We start from the raw sequence: 15,234 nt of genomic DNA, 5'->3' as shown, positions 1-15,234 counted from the left end.
TTTTAATTTTAATAAATCATACACTTGAAATAAATAAACTATATAAATAAATTTTAATTTTAATAAATCATACACTTGAAATAAATAAACTATATAAATAAATTTTAATTTTAATAAATCATCACAAATTTTGACATTCCCAAAAAACACCACGGACTTATATCATGGAAAGAATCTTTTCTAATACGTTGTGCCATATTTTAAAACATGCATCTGGTGAAGTGTAACAAAGCAGTAAAAAAGAGAATTGAAAAGATTCGAGGAAAATCTCGTAAAGGAAAGATTGTAAACAAAGACATCTCACTTCCCCAAAAGGGAAATAATGGACGGCGCACGATATCCCTGAAAGAAATGTGGACAGTTGCATTCACCTGTCAAAGCTGGGCTGGAGTTGAGAGTTGGGGAAGCTCGGAAGGGGGGAGTCTCTTAAGTACGCTTCACACGCTTTCATTTTGCTTGGTATGTTCTTTTATCGAAAATTTTGGATCCCCTTCAAACGAGAATTCAAGTTTTGTATGTAATTATTAAAAAAAATCATTTTGTGGAAGGGAAGTTTCTTTGGGCCCGCGTGAACAAACTGAAATAAGAAGTTAGGGTATACCAGGTAATAAAGGACACAATAGAGAAATGTAGTGGTCATATCTTTCATACATGCAAAGCTAAAACAAAACTCCAATTAATGCATGACAACATTTGGGGAACAATTAATGGAATACATAAAGGACCCATAGCTCCAGATAAATTGAAAGGATTGGAATTGAGATGAGAGAATTAAAAAAAAAATGATTATTGGGTTCAGGCTTATGTTTCAAAACTACAACTATTTGATATGTCAAAGACTTCACCACAAAGTTTGGAATGAACTGAAGTAAAATTGCAATTAAAGACAAAATTTATTAAATGCATAATATGTATTGATCTCAGTTCATATCAACGCACACAGATCTCTGTTAAAGCAATTATTGGTAAAAATTTCGAAGATGAAGCTGCTGAAGTATCTTTTTTTGGCAGCTGCTGAAGCTTTATTATTGAACAAATAATCTCCTACTATAGTAATAATGCATTCACAGTTGATCATTTTTCTTTACAACTATTGGAAGCAATGGCTTGCGGGATTCATGCTGAAGTAAAAAAACATTAACATAAAGTTGAAATGTCATGTCCCGATCCAAACTTTAAATGAAGCAACAGAACGAACTATGAAATTGTCTTACGCAAGTAAAACTTCTCAATTTCATGATCGTAGGATATTCTGCAATCATTTGTAATCTGCAATCAGGATTTTGTAGAGCGAAGGTGATAAGGCTTGCTAGGTGATACACGACATTTAATCATTCCTTTTCCCACTTGATAACAGCAATTTCCTTTAAAACGGAATTAAGGATTGGTTGGGGTAAACGACAGAAGATTAGAGGAGCGGGAAAGCATGAAGAGACACCCGATGCATGAAGGGACACTCCTCACTCAAACGATAACAACCTTTGAGGAAGGTCACAGCCCTCTACGCTCGATGGAGGGGTATAAGAAGAACACACCAGCATTCAAGAAGGCATCGAACGATCAGATAAGATAGAAGAGCAGTTAATAAGAACTGGCTCTCAAGCATTGATCAAGATTAAATTGCAATCTGCCATCAGACCACAGCCTGGTACGGTGAATATATTCTATAATTAGAACAATTAATTATTATAATTTCATAAAGTTAATAATTAAAGATGAAAGGTCAATCTATGACACATAATATGAGCACAATTATGTTTATCTTTTATAACATACTATTCTATAATTAGAACAATTAATTATTATAGTTTCATAAAGTTAATAATTAAAGATGAAAGGTCAATCTATGACACATAATATGAGCACAATTATGTTTATCTTTTATATTCATATGTTATAAGCATTAATAATGAGAATAATATAGCAAACTGCATTCATTAATGAATTCATTTTAATTTTATATATATATAGAGAGAGAGTAAATTCATATAAATAAATGATTAGAATATGTTCATAACATTTACATTCTTAATACATTAAGAATTGTTATATGGTAGCCTAATCTAAATTCTTCCTCTTGCCCTTAAGAAGGATTGAATGTGGGAATGCGAGGGAGAGGTGGAAGTAATATGCGACATCATACAAGGGCAATCCCATCCTTCGTAGGGTTGAGGATTAGGTTAGAGGTAGGGATTGGGACTTGAATATAATAGTTATCAAATGTATTATGAAAGCTAAATGTTCATTAGTTGCAATAATTGAATCTAAGCATAATAGTTATGTTGAAATATGTTGATCTTCCTAGTAAGAAGTATCATAAACCTTACTAGTTAAGAGTAACCCTAACGCTAAATTAATACAATTATAATTCTAGGACAAAAATTGGAAGGGGACATTACATGAAATTAAAACACAACTAGATGTCATTTTTAGCAAATCAATTGATATGAAAGCAACAAAAATGTTAGTTAAGAAAGGCTACATTATGTTCACTGTGGTAAACTAAGACACAACTTGGAATTACAGGATTAGAGAAACCAATATTTATAGATGTTGTGTATGCTGAATTTTGAATCTATTGTAAATCCCTATTACCCAACCACAAGCCTAGAATCTACAAAATCATTCAACAACACCAATGGAGTTCTAAATCAAATGCATGCAAACAAAATAAAAAACATTTTACCTCATAGAATTGATAAGCCTGACTTCATTGTCCTCTTATCTTTCACAATCTTGCGATTTTGATGTAATTGCTCTCAATATTAAGCACTAGCACAAGATGACATAAAGAAATGGAGAATGGTTGATTGATGATGTAAGCTACGATAATGAAATGATGATGAAAGCTCTAAGTAGAATCTAGCATAATAGATGTAGACTCAAATTGTAGATCCAAAAATGAGAGAGAAAGGCTTCTGTCATGTCCCCATTTTGACAGTGAACATCTTAACAAAAGAAAATTGTCTTCTCAAAGACTTCACAATTTTCTTATCTCCTAAATCAAAATTAGACAAGCAAGAAATAAAAATTTAATGGCCGATTCATCAAAAGATGGAAATGATACTAAATAAAATTAATAATGAAAAAATAATTATAGCCAACTTCCTCAAAGAATTTGCAGCTGGAGTAAATTGGTATCATGACTCAAATGGAAGAAATGACATAAGGAATTTGATATTAATGCTAGTTGATTCATTAAGACCCCCAAGACATGTAATTCATATTATTAAGATAGCCAATTCTATGTTTATGATATAATAACTGACTCTATAAAGTATCAATATGTTTATAGGAAAGCAAGCAATGAAGACAACGAATTAATTACTATGTTACTTGGGGATGTGTCCCCGGTTTTTTTTTAGGTGTTCCCGTCCTGGGGACGTCCCGGGGACAAGGGACTCCTAGGGGACGTCCCCATAAATTCTACATATAGACAGTGAATTTTGACAATGAATTCTAAGCAATTTGACTTTGACTCTCAATTTAGCACAAATTTGGCACAAGAGCTCTACTAGTTCTTATATGTTAAGGTTCTATAATGTATATGTGCATGCTTTATCCATGTTTTCATATGAATATTTTAAATTTCCCTATTTTTATATAGCTATCCGATTTTCTGTCCCCTAGCTGTCCCCAGAATTAGCAAAAAAATCACTGTCTTGGAAACGCGTACCCCCGTCCTCCGTCGTCCCGGTCTTGGAAACTCGGGGTAACATAGATTAATTATAGTGGCAGAGGTAATTTGTGAGTATGGTTTCATGATCAATGATTTACAAGGAGCTTTACTTATCACATGGTCACAACATTTAGACAGAGGCAACAATGAGTAACTAAGGGAAGACAGAGACAACAATCTTCATCCACAACAATGCAGTGATCCACATACAATCCAGTCAACAAATATATCAGCGATATCATTGACTACCATTGCCTGCCCTCAAGAACGAAATCATAGCAGATCAATGCTGGATATGGATTTATAAATGATTGATTGATAATAATATTTATCTTGGATTGATAATAATGTTTAATATTAGCATTAGTTAGCAATGATAATAGTAATGGATTAGCTATGGGAAAGGATGCGATGGTCCTAGGGGCATTGCCTTTACAAATAGACATCCCTTGAAGAGATGTACCCTTCTATGCAATGAAGAGGTATTAAAGAGCATTTGCATGGTGGACAGAGGGGGCACGAAAAGAGATCAATAAAGAAAGACATTGGGTTTGCATCAAGGAGAAATCAGAATTAATTACTATCAATATCAGAATTTTAGAATGGGTATGCTGTATCATGGCTATATATTTTTATTTCATTTATGTAATATTTTTTTTATATTAAAGATCAAATAACCACATTACAAAATATCATGCAATCAGTATCAAATATGTCACTGTATCATTCCCGAACTATTAATCTAAGATATACTTACACCAGCCAAAAGGTACTGCCACTTACATCCCAAAGACCACCACCTACAACCCATATACATTGATAATCTATTACATCTCAGTTACAAATCATATACCAAATTACAAATTGCATGGTAAACACAGGAGCAAGTTATTCATAGACTCTGTATTAGCCATATCAATCAAGCTGAAGGGCAACATCTGGGGGGTGGGTAACATCAAGAATCTCTGCCCAGGCCGTCTAGCCCAGAGGGCCATCCATCCATACTAATTCCTTCCCGTCCTGCACATGCTCCAAATATGGATGAGTGAAGATCTCAGCTACTGGAAGGAGAGCCACAGGCTGCTGTACCTCTGTAGCTCTAGTCCCATTAAGCTTTCATGAAATTATGTAGGGCTGTTTCAAATGCTGATTTGTCCGCTTCCTGCCTTGCCCAAGTAAATCCATGGGAGACTTCCCATCTGAAGACCCTTGTAGTGCCATCTCGCATGAGATTTTCAATTTTTCTCTTGGCTAGCCTCATCACCATTGTTACCTGCGAGTAAACATCATGAAAGATGGGACTCTGTAACCGTCCTGTTCCTAGCATTAAACAAATCATCATTCCTACATTTCCATATAACCCAAAGAATATTTGCTGAAAGAATAGACCAGAAGTAATTGAAATCTTTCTTGAGGTTATCCATAGATCCAATTAGGATATCAGAAACATTAATATTACCATTCACATAAAGGCCAAAGAGGTACCACACTTCTTTTGCAAAAAGACAGTCAAAAACAAGTGTTTAACAGTTTCAGGAGACTATAGGAGGAGCATAAGTTAAAATCTCCACCAGGTTTCTTGACAGACAATCTTTGCAACAACAAACGCCAAAGGAAGATCATGATAATGATGTTATTGCAGCAATACAAACCATTATGGTTTTGTCCATTAATGAGAGCTATGATGCACCTGTTACCCGATTTTACTTCCAACTCAATCAAGAAGAGCTGAGTAGTTATTACCAGGAAAAGAGAAAGAGGTACACATTTGATTTTGGCATTGGTTCGTTCTCATGCATACATTTATCAGATTGATTACAGATTGTTGTGCAAGTTTGTAAAATAGAACAAACTTCATAAGAACTTTGCATATATATTGAAATTGATCAAAGCAATTACAAGTGCATAGCTTCCCACACAAGCTGTGGGTATAACTTATTCTATGCTATATGAAAATAGATTATACATTTGATGATCAATAAAGTAAAAAGCATAAGAAGTGGATAGGGATCCGTCATTGCTTGGAATGACGAAACCCGAAGGTCGTTTGTCTAATCTGGTTGAATTCTCCTGTGTGATGCTTTGCTGTCCCTCAAATACCTGCAAGTAAATAGGAGAGAGATGTTAGAGCTCGGGATCACTATACGCATCTTATACATCAGCAAATGTGTAATCCATTGTGATAGAGCATTGAACAAGTTATACAAAAAGCAGAGAGTAGAAGGGCAGTGCAATGTCATAGGAGTGCCGTAAGATCCTCAATGGAAGCCTCTAAGCTTCATCATATTTTTCTAACATATTTGCTTCATGTGCAGCTACAGGTGAAAAATCATGTTCTTTTGATTAATCAGATTCAACATGTGGGGTGAAATGTGGCTCCCACAAGGGTTGAGCCCAACATGCATCAAGAAGCAAGAACAATGATAGTTTTGATATCACATTAAGTGCGAGCTTCTTGGTGGCAATCATGCAGCAATCCTTTACCCCTTTCCCATGGTAATCACAATAAATGAGTGCGTGTTGCTCATGGCAGTAGGCTGATAGCAATATGCGAGTCTTAAGTATCATTACCAAGCTATTGTCAGGAGTAAGAAATGCTCATTTACGGGGATCATCATACAAAATGTTAGAAAAATATGATGAAGCAATTACAAGTGTATAGCTTCCCACACAAGCCGTGGGTATAACTTATTCTATGCTATATGAAAATAGATTATACATTTGATGATCAATAAAGTAAAAAGCATAAGAAGTGGATAGGGATCCGTCATTGCCTGGAATGACGAAACCCGAAGGTCGTTTGTCTAATCTGGTTGAATTCTCCTATGTGATGCTCCGCTGTCCCTGAATACCTACAAGTAAATAGGAGAGAGATGTTAGAGCTCGGGATCACTACAGGTGAAAAATCATGTTCTTTTGATTAATCAGATTCAACATGTGGGGTGAAATGTGGCTCCCACAAGGGCTGAGCCCAACATGCATCAAGAAGCAAGAACAATGATAGTTTTGATATCACATTAAGTGCGAGCTTCTTGGTGGCAATCATGCAGCAATCCTTTACCCCTTTCCCTTGGTAATCACAATAAATGAGTGTGTGTTGCTCATGGCAGTAGGCTGATAGCAATATGCGAGTCTTAAGTATCATTACCAGGCTATTGTCAGGAGTAAGAAATGCTCATTTACGGGGATCATCATACAAAATATGTTAGAAAAATATGATGAAGCAATTACAAGTGTATAGCTTCCCACACAAGCCGTGGGTATAACTTATTCTATGCTATATGAAAATAGATTATACATTTGATGATCAATAAAGTAAAAAGCATAAGAAGTGGATAGGGATCCGTCATTGCCTGGAATGACGAAACCCGAAGGTCGTTTGTCGAATCTGGTTGAATTCTCCTGTGTGATGCTCCGCTGTCCCTGAATACCTGCAAGTAAATAGGAGAAAGATGTTAGAGCTCGGGATCACTATACGCATCTTATACATCAGCAAATGTGTAATCCATTGTGATAGAGCATTGAACAAGTTATACAAAAAGCAGAGAGTAGAAGGGCAGTGCAATGTCATAGGAGTGCCGTAAGATCCTCAATGGGAGCCTCTAAGCTTCATCATATTTTTCTAACATATTTGCTTCATGTGCAGCTACAGGTGAAAAATCATGTTCTTTTGATTAATCAGATTCAACATGTGGGGTGAAATGTGGCTCCCACAAGGGTTGAGCCCAGCATGCATCAAGAAGCAAGAACAATGATAGTTTTGATATCACATTAAGTGCGAGCTTCTTGGTGGCAATCATGCAGCAATCCTTTACCCCTTTCCCATGGTCATCACAATAAATGAGTGTGTGTTGCTCATGGCAGTAGGCTGATAGCAATATGCGAGTCTTAAGTATCATTACCGGGCTATTGTCAGGAGTAAGAAATGCTCATTTACGGGGATCATCATACAAAATGTTAGAAAAATATGATGAAGCAATTACAAGTGTATAGCTTCCCACACAAGCCGTGGGTATAACTTATTCTATGCTATATGAAAATAGATTATACATTTGATGATCAATAAAGTAAAAAGCATAAGAAGTGGATAGGGATCCGTCATTGCCTGGAATGACGAAACCCGAAGGTCGTTTGTCGAATCTGGTTGAATTCTCCTGTGTGATGCTCCGCTGTCCCTGAATACCTACAAGTAAATAGGAGAGAGATGTTAGAGCTCGGGATCACTACAGGTGAAAAATCATGCTCTTTTGATTAATCAGATTCAACATGTGGGGTGAAATGTGGCTCCCACAAGGGCTGAGCCCAGCATGCATCAAGAAGCAAGAACAATGATAGTTTTGATATCACATTAAGTGCGAGCTTCTTGGTGGCAATCATGCAGCAATCCTTTACCCCTTTCCCATGGTAATCACAATAAATGAGTGTGTGTTGCTCATGGCAGTAGGCTAATAGCAATATGCGAGTCTTAAGTATCATTACCGGGCTATTGTCAGGAGTAAGAAATGCTCATTTACGGGGATCATCATACAAAATATGTTAGAAAAATATGATGAAGCAATTACAAGTGTATAGCTTCCCACACAAGCCGTGGGTATAACTTATTCTATGCTATATGAAAATAGATTATACATTTGATGATCAATAAAGTAAAAAGCATAAGAAGTGGATAGGGATCCGTCATTGCCTGGAATGACGAAACCCGAAGGTCGTTTGTCGAATCTGGTTGAATTCTCTTGTGTGATGCTCCGCTGTCCCTGAATTAAATAGGAGAGAGATGTTAGAGCTCGGGATCACTATACGCATTTTATACATCAGCAAATGTGTAATCCATTGTGATAGAGCATTGAACAAGTTATACAAAAAGCAGAGAGTAGAAGGGCAGTGCAATGTCATAGGAGTGCCGTAAGATCCTCAATGGAAGCCTCTAAGCTTCATCATATTTTTTTAACATATTTGTTTCATGTGCAGCTACAGGTGAAAAATCATGTTCTTTTGATTAATCAGATTCAACATGTGGGGTGAAATGTGGCTCCCACAAGGGTTGAGCCCAGCATGCATCAAGAAGCAAGAACAATGATAGTTTTGATATCACATTAAGTGCGAGCTTCTTGGTGGCAATCATGCAGCAATCCTTTACCCCTTTCCCATGGTAATCACAATAAATGAGTGTGTGTTGCTCATGGCAGTAGGCTGATAGCAATATACGAGTCTTAAGTATCATTACCAGGCTATTGTCAAGAGTAAGAAATGCTCATTTACGGGGATCATCATACAAAATGGGCAAGAAAAGATACACAGTTGTCATCAAGAGGGTATGAGTGCCTTAGAGGACAATAACAAAAGCATAAGAAGCACTATTATATAAGCATAATAATCTAAGATCAAAGGACAATGAGCAATGAGCAGTCACACCTCACAGTCATAGAGTTAAAATACAATGACAACAGATATAGGCATTGGGACAATAGAAAGATTATTCAAAGGAGACAGTCCACACAAATATGGTTCAATAGAGAACAGTTTCATGGGCTGCAAAACAGAGAATTTGAGAGCACAATGACAATGATAGTGAATGTACAATGAACATCAATTGCAGACCCTAAGGGCAGAGTTTGCAGCCTTAGAAGATAGCAGCAAATAATAGTAAAGAACAATCCTTTCACATTTAATAGTCATATAGAAGCTATAAGAGGAATTGATAGAGCCCATGTTATGAGCAGTAATGATACAGTCATCAACAATATCTCTTATAGGCAGTATCATGGCAATACAGAGCATGAGGTTTGACAGTGAGTCCAGTAAAGGACTACATTCACAGTGATTACAATTCAAGTGCAACATTCCTAAAGAAAGGAGAGTGTTTCAAAGGACTAAGGGTATCTCACATCACAGTCTATCTTAAGTACAGTAAAAGGAAGATGGTTGCCCACAAGCACAAATACAATCCTAAAGTAGAGTATAGGCAGCCAAGTACATCCAACCAAAGAGCATCAATTCAAATCACAACAAAGACAAATTGCTGCATTCACAGTGATATCTTGACTGTCCTATATGATGAAAAGTATGATCAGCAATAGTTAAATCATGGTTTTTTTCAGTCATGATCTTGGAAGTAAAGGGCAGTCCAAAAGTCTTTTTCAGGTTCCTATCATAGTATATGCAATCATGATTAAAGTGCAGGTCTATCAAAAGTCTTGAGGGAGTATGCATTTAAAACAAACCTTGAAGAAGATTGCAAGTTAGGTAGCACAAGACAATGGACAGCCACCACAAAGCAGCTACAAAGATTGCAGCACTTCAAAGACATCAAATAGTAGCATGTAGAATGCAATCAATAGAAGCAGTCATGCAAAGGTTCAAAGACATCAAAGATCACAGAGATGAGCAGTCCTGAAGCATAATAGGAGCAGTCAAAACAGTGAACAAGCTTTTGAAAGTTTTTTTAGAGATATGGCACAAAAGCCAGTGAGAGGAATAGTAAACTCAATTATAGTTCATTGAAGACATTAATGGCCACCTTTCAAAGGCATAAGCATCGTGCTTCATACGGGTAATGATCACTGTAAGAGGTATTCACTGTCACAAAAGGGAAATACAATCCAGTATCAATGCAAAGAAGCAGAGAGCGTGATTTTGTATCATAATAAGCAGTCAAGGAGTTATGAGCCCATTAGTTGCAGCCATCAAGTTTTTAAACCACCATAAAAAATAGTAAGCTAAGGCCCCGTGACAAGGAAGCAGAGATAGCTACTGTTCTATCAACTATCAATGAAAGCATGCAGGCATTTATAATAATGTCTCTATTTTTCAGTTAAATGGAGCTCGAGTTGAGCAAGGACACACAGAGAAAATAATAAAAAACAGATATCAGCATTTTTTCCATTAATTTTCCAAAGTGAATGCTCAGAATCGACTTGTTTTTATGGAGGGAAGGCTCACCTCAAGCGACCAGTAATGAAGAAGAGAATCTGCGAATCATTTTCAAAAAACTTTCAGAAAACCCAAAAAACAATGCCTCATGGCGGCACCCAGCACATGAAATCATCAAAGTCTGCTTTTAAACTATGCGCCACGCCTTCAATCATTTCCGGAAGGGTCGTTCAAACCCGCAAGATGGTGCAGATTGAACCTCCAACCCCTGAGAACTCCCTCATGGCGGTGCAAATTTTCCAGAAGGAAGGAACTGAATGCCAAATACAAGAGATGAAATGGCGTTTTAGGCTTTCGTTTTCCCTGAATATCATCTATTTGAGTTTGGGTATTTTTTGCCTTGTTTTCTTTTTTTTCTCTTTCCTTGCTAATGCCCCCGTGAAAGTATGGGGAGGTTGATTTTATTGTTGCATCTCCTTGTCTATGCAAAACGCATCTTTATTAAGTGATTTATAAACTTATCACTTAATAATTGATTTTCAATGTAATAAATATTTATTAAGTGATAAATTTATAAATCACTTAATAAATATGTTTTTTTATTTAAATTAAGGCAATATTAATAAATGTAAATAATAAACTTAATTAATAAAGTGATCTGTTAATTTATCACTTTATCTAGTAACTTTCTTATTTTCATTTTTATTATAAATGGAATAATAAGAATGTTTATTGAAGTGATAGTAATAAGTCACTTTATTAAATAAGTTATCTTATTACATTTATTAATTTTTTGACTTAATGTACAAATGGAATAGGATAAATATTTAGTAAAGTGTTAATTAAAGAGAAAGATCACTTTATTAGATATTTATTTTATTTGCATTTATTGAGCAGGTCAATGATAGTTTTGCATTTATGAGGAGTTGTAGGCTCTTCAAAGATATTTTTAAGGTCATTTATTGGGCATTTAAGAGCTTTTATGGCAGGGGATGGGATGGCTTCACCTTTTTCTCAAGCCCATCCCCTTCTAGACTTGTTTTGAACCCTAAAAAATAGGCTTTTGGGGTGAATTCGACCAGGATGGTTAGGGCTTCCTTTTTGGATACAACTGTTGGAAAAAGCATACATACCTCCAGTCTTCTTTTGTAAATGAGTTCTTTTCATTCATTGGATTATTGTAACTCATTTTCAGAGTTCTTTGCTCCTTAGAGAGATTTGTAACTCATTTTTCCAGATTTGTATATTAGGCTACCTTTTGAGATTAATATGTAAGTGTTTGCTTTCTCTTATTTCTGTCATATTGTATGCACTTAGGTGATTTGACACTGCTATTTTGTGAAGTTTATCACTTCCTTGTAGTTTTCGTTTTATTTTTAAGTATCTTTTGCAGAAAGATTATGCTTTGTTTTGCAGATTTTTACAAAGCTGTGTTGTGTTGTTGCTGTTAGGGTTGTGAAGCTTATTTCTTCCTTCTTGAATCAGGTGCAGTAATAACCTTTTTGTAGAGTGTCTATGCAAGGTATACAATTGGAGTTTGTGCAAGTTAGCTTATTGCTTAGTTGAAATTGTGTAATTGTTAAATTTGATTTGACAGATTTGGGTAGAACATGTTGGTGCATCTCCCTTTAGATTATAGTTTCAGTTAATGCAGTCTTCCTTACCCTTTACTCAGCAAAGTCATTAGAATAGTTAAACTTAGGTGATAACCAGCTAGGAACCAACTTTATCTGGAGATTCACTTCAAGTTTTAGGTGACCCACAGCCTAGGAGTGTTTTCATGTTCCTCTAAAGTACCAAGTTCTGCAACTTGATGAGGGTGCAACTTTGAGAGATAACAGTACCCCAGTCTTTGTTCTCTATCTTATCAACTAACTGGAAGAAGGGAATTCTTGGACTCCTATCGGTAAAAGGGAGATTGGTTAGGAGGGTAATATTTTGTTGTGAAGAGAAATTGAAACCTTTCGTGGACAAAGAGAAAGCAGAAGTTAATGCAAAGGACTTCTCCATTGACAAAAATCAGAAATTTAGCAAGAATGATCAAAGAAGACAAAACCTTTGCTTCTCTTGTAAAGGACTCTGGAAGCCCAATCACCATTGCTAGAGTGAAATGGTGAAAGTACTAGAAGAAGTACAAGAAGACATAGAGGGAGAGACTAGGAAGAAGGATCACGCAAAATGTTCCATTGACAACTTGGACAACTCGGTTGAGCTTGTTAGGAATTCCAATATTCCTACACCATCATTTCAGGAGGGAATATAGGTGAAAGGAATGACACCTAATGGTGGTGATATTGCAGAAGAAGTTCAATTGAAGGAGGAGCACAATTGCCTCACAAGTCAAATATCTTCAATACGTGACGAGTCCTATACAAGTTTGTTGCAAAATGTAACTTATTCTTCATGTGCGTCTACCATGGAAGATGATTACAATAATGTTGAATTTGAAGATGTAAATAGTGCCTTAACTCATGAGGACTTGGTGATAAAGTTACAAAGAGTTCTCGATGCTGAATTGGGGCACAAGATAGCAGCCCTGAGCACTCCTTCTAGGTATTTTGATTACAAGAGCTTCAAATCTGCTCATGATTCTTTCTTTCACTTCATTGATATGGGAGAATTTTGGTTTGACTTTCAGAATAAGCTTATTCCTTTGGATTCTAATGCTACTGTTGCCACAACTCAAAAACCATGTATAGAAGATAACATAGAAGGAATTAATTCTTCGAAACATAAATCAGATTTTCCTTTGATTGAAGCTGATCTAGAGCAGAGACCTAGTGACTTCAATGATATGGGTTCTCAACTTACTATTGAAGATGAAAGGGAAGAGGCATCTGAGAATTGTAGCAGCCGTGGAACCACAGTTGAAAGGAATTCTGACAACTTTTCATCATCTTCCTTTGATCATAATTGGAGAAGGGAATTTTTACTAACTGCTGAAAATGAAATACAAATCTTGACTAGAATGGATGATGCACATGGGTATGTGGGAAGTTTAATTCATAGTCTGCCAAGAGGTCAAGAGGAGTGTGATATCTCCCTTGCTGATCTACAAAACATGAAGAACACTATAGAGGAAATCAAGACAGCATTCTTGAATGTGATCCTTGACAAAGATATGGCTTCTAAGGTTGTTGACGAGGCCATAGATATAGACCAAGGAACAAAGTCTAAATTGAAAGCAGCAGAGATTCAGGTTGCTACCAATAACCATTTCAGTTAGCAGGAGAATATAGAAAGAGTTGAGGAGATCGAACAAGTATTGGAGGAGATTGATTCCATTCAAGAGGAGTATGATCTGGTCCATTGCCCTAAGAAATTAGGAAAAAAGAGTCTAGTTCAGCAAAAGGATAATCTTCAGATGGTTGACAATCCTTTGTTCGAGGTAGATGCTGATAAGTCATATGATAATCCACTCTTTGAGTTAGATGAAGGTTCTGGCATCGCCCATACTCAGATGATTTCGTATGCTGATAAGGATTGGGAAGAACATCAAAAGTATGAACTCTTGAGATTGGAGGAGGAAGTCTTATAGGAAGGTTTAGATTGCAAACATGGAAGTGCTGTTATAACAGCTTATATAAGCAATTTTCAGACGGATAGACCTGATAGAACATCCACTTTTGATGAGCAACCAAAACTAGGGGGTGAATGGCATGAGTACTATGAAGTTACCATGAAAGGATTTGAAGAAAATGTCAATTCCATGATTATGAACAACAGTTCATATGCTTTGGTTTGTCATAAGATGTCAGATATGAACTTTCAGGTTGACATGAGTTTGGTAAATCACGTTGCTAATGCTCGAGATTTCAGTTTTAGGCATGTGGATGTCTTCATTGTTTCAAGTTTCGCACAAGGTATGAACTTCCCTTGTTATTTGAAGATTTGCATTAAGGAGAATGAGGTATACAAAGATCTTGTTTGTATGGATATACTAAGAAGTTTCAATGAACATGGGAGTCATAGCATTCAAGGGTTGACAGTTAAATGGTTAGCAAATGATCACACTCTCTCTAACCAATGGGAGCATTATATTTGTTGAATGAGCCATATTCTAGCAGCCTACAACCAATTGGGAATGAATTTTCAGATTTGGTTTCTTGGCCTCCATCTCACTTTTCAATGTATAAAAGTTCTCCTATGATGCTAATCATTGAATTTTCAGATCATGCAGTGATGATAACAACTGGTTGTATGGATTTGAGTGCACTTAATGATCTCTACAGCACTTGGGAATTGGATGTTGATGAAAATTTACCAGTCCATGAGAGCAAAGGCATTCGGGAAGTGAGTATAAATCAGATTTTCAGACTTAATGCTACTGATAATTGTGAAGAGATGTGTGTGATTACATTTTGAGATACGCTGAAAACTATTCCCCTTTTCATGCTGAGTATGCTTAATGACATAAGAGATTCAAGTACATACATGGGTGACAGGCTTGCACATGATAGTAGAGTTTTAGTTTATGATTATATCAGTGGCACATCGACAACATGGTGCTTCCTTTTTGAGGTTGATTTGGAACCCTGGGATCTCTTGGGTTTGCTATTCAACAGTTGAGGACGAGGAAGCCAATGTTGGCTTAATAGGGTTTACTCCCATGGTGTTCCAATTTAGTTTTTTCGGAGAGCAGTTTCTCGAGGAGTTGACAGAGATGGTGCAATATTTGATTGCTC

The 15,234-nt window shown here is 36.3% G+C and overlaps 1 protein-coding gene across 5 annotated transcripts in view; it reads left to right on the top strand.

Moving 5' to 3' along the window:
* The first annotated feature begins 216 nt into the window (after positions 1–216).
* Positions 217–15,234, top strand: part of LOC131061989 (uncharacterized) — a 227,338-nt gene continuing 212,320 nt past the window's right edge. For 2 of the 5 annotated variants that reach the window (XR_009110635.2, XR_009110636.2), the window contains exon 1: positions 217–459. The gene's annotated coding sequence lies outside the window, so the exon portion shown is untranslated. Of the gene's footprint in view, positions 460–1,357; positions 1,649–15,234 lie in introns of all 5 variants that reach the window. The other 3 variants (XM_057995820.2, XM_057995819.2, XM_057995821.2) reach the window with 3 other exon arrangements.

The sequence above is a fragment of the Cryptomeria japonica genome, chromosome 2, assembly GCF_030272615.1.
Source record: "Cryptomeria japonica chromosome 2, Sugi_1.0, whole genome shotgun sequence".
NCBI classification, from domain to species: domain Eukaryota; kingdom Viridiplantae; phylum Streptophyta; class Pinopsida; order Cupressales; family Cupressaceae; genus Cryptomeria; species Cryptomeria japonica.
Note: the sequence above shows the minus strand (reverse complement) of the source record. Positions and strands in the feature narration are given on the sequence as shown.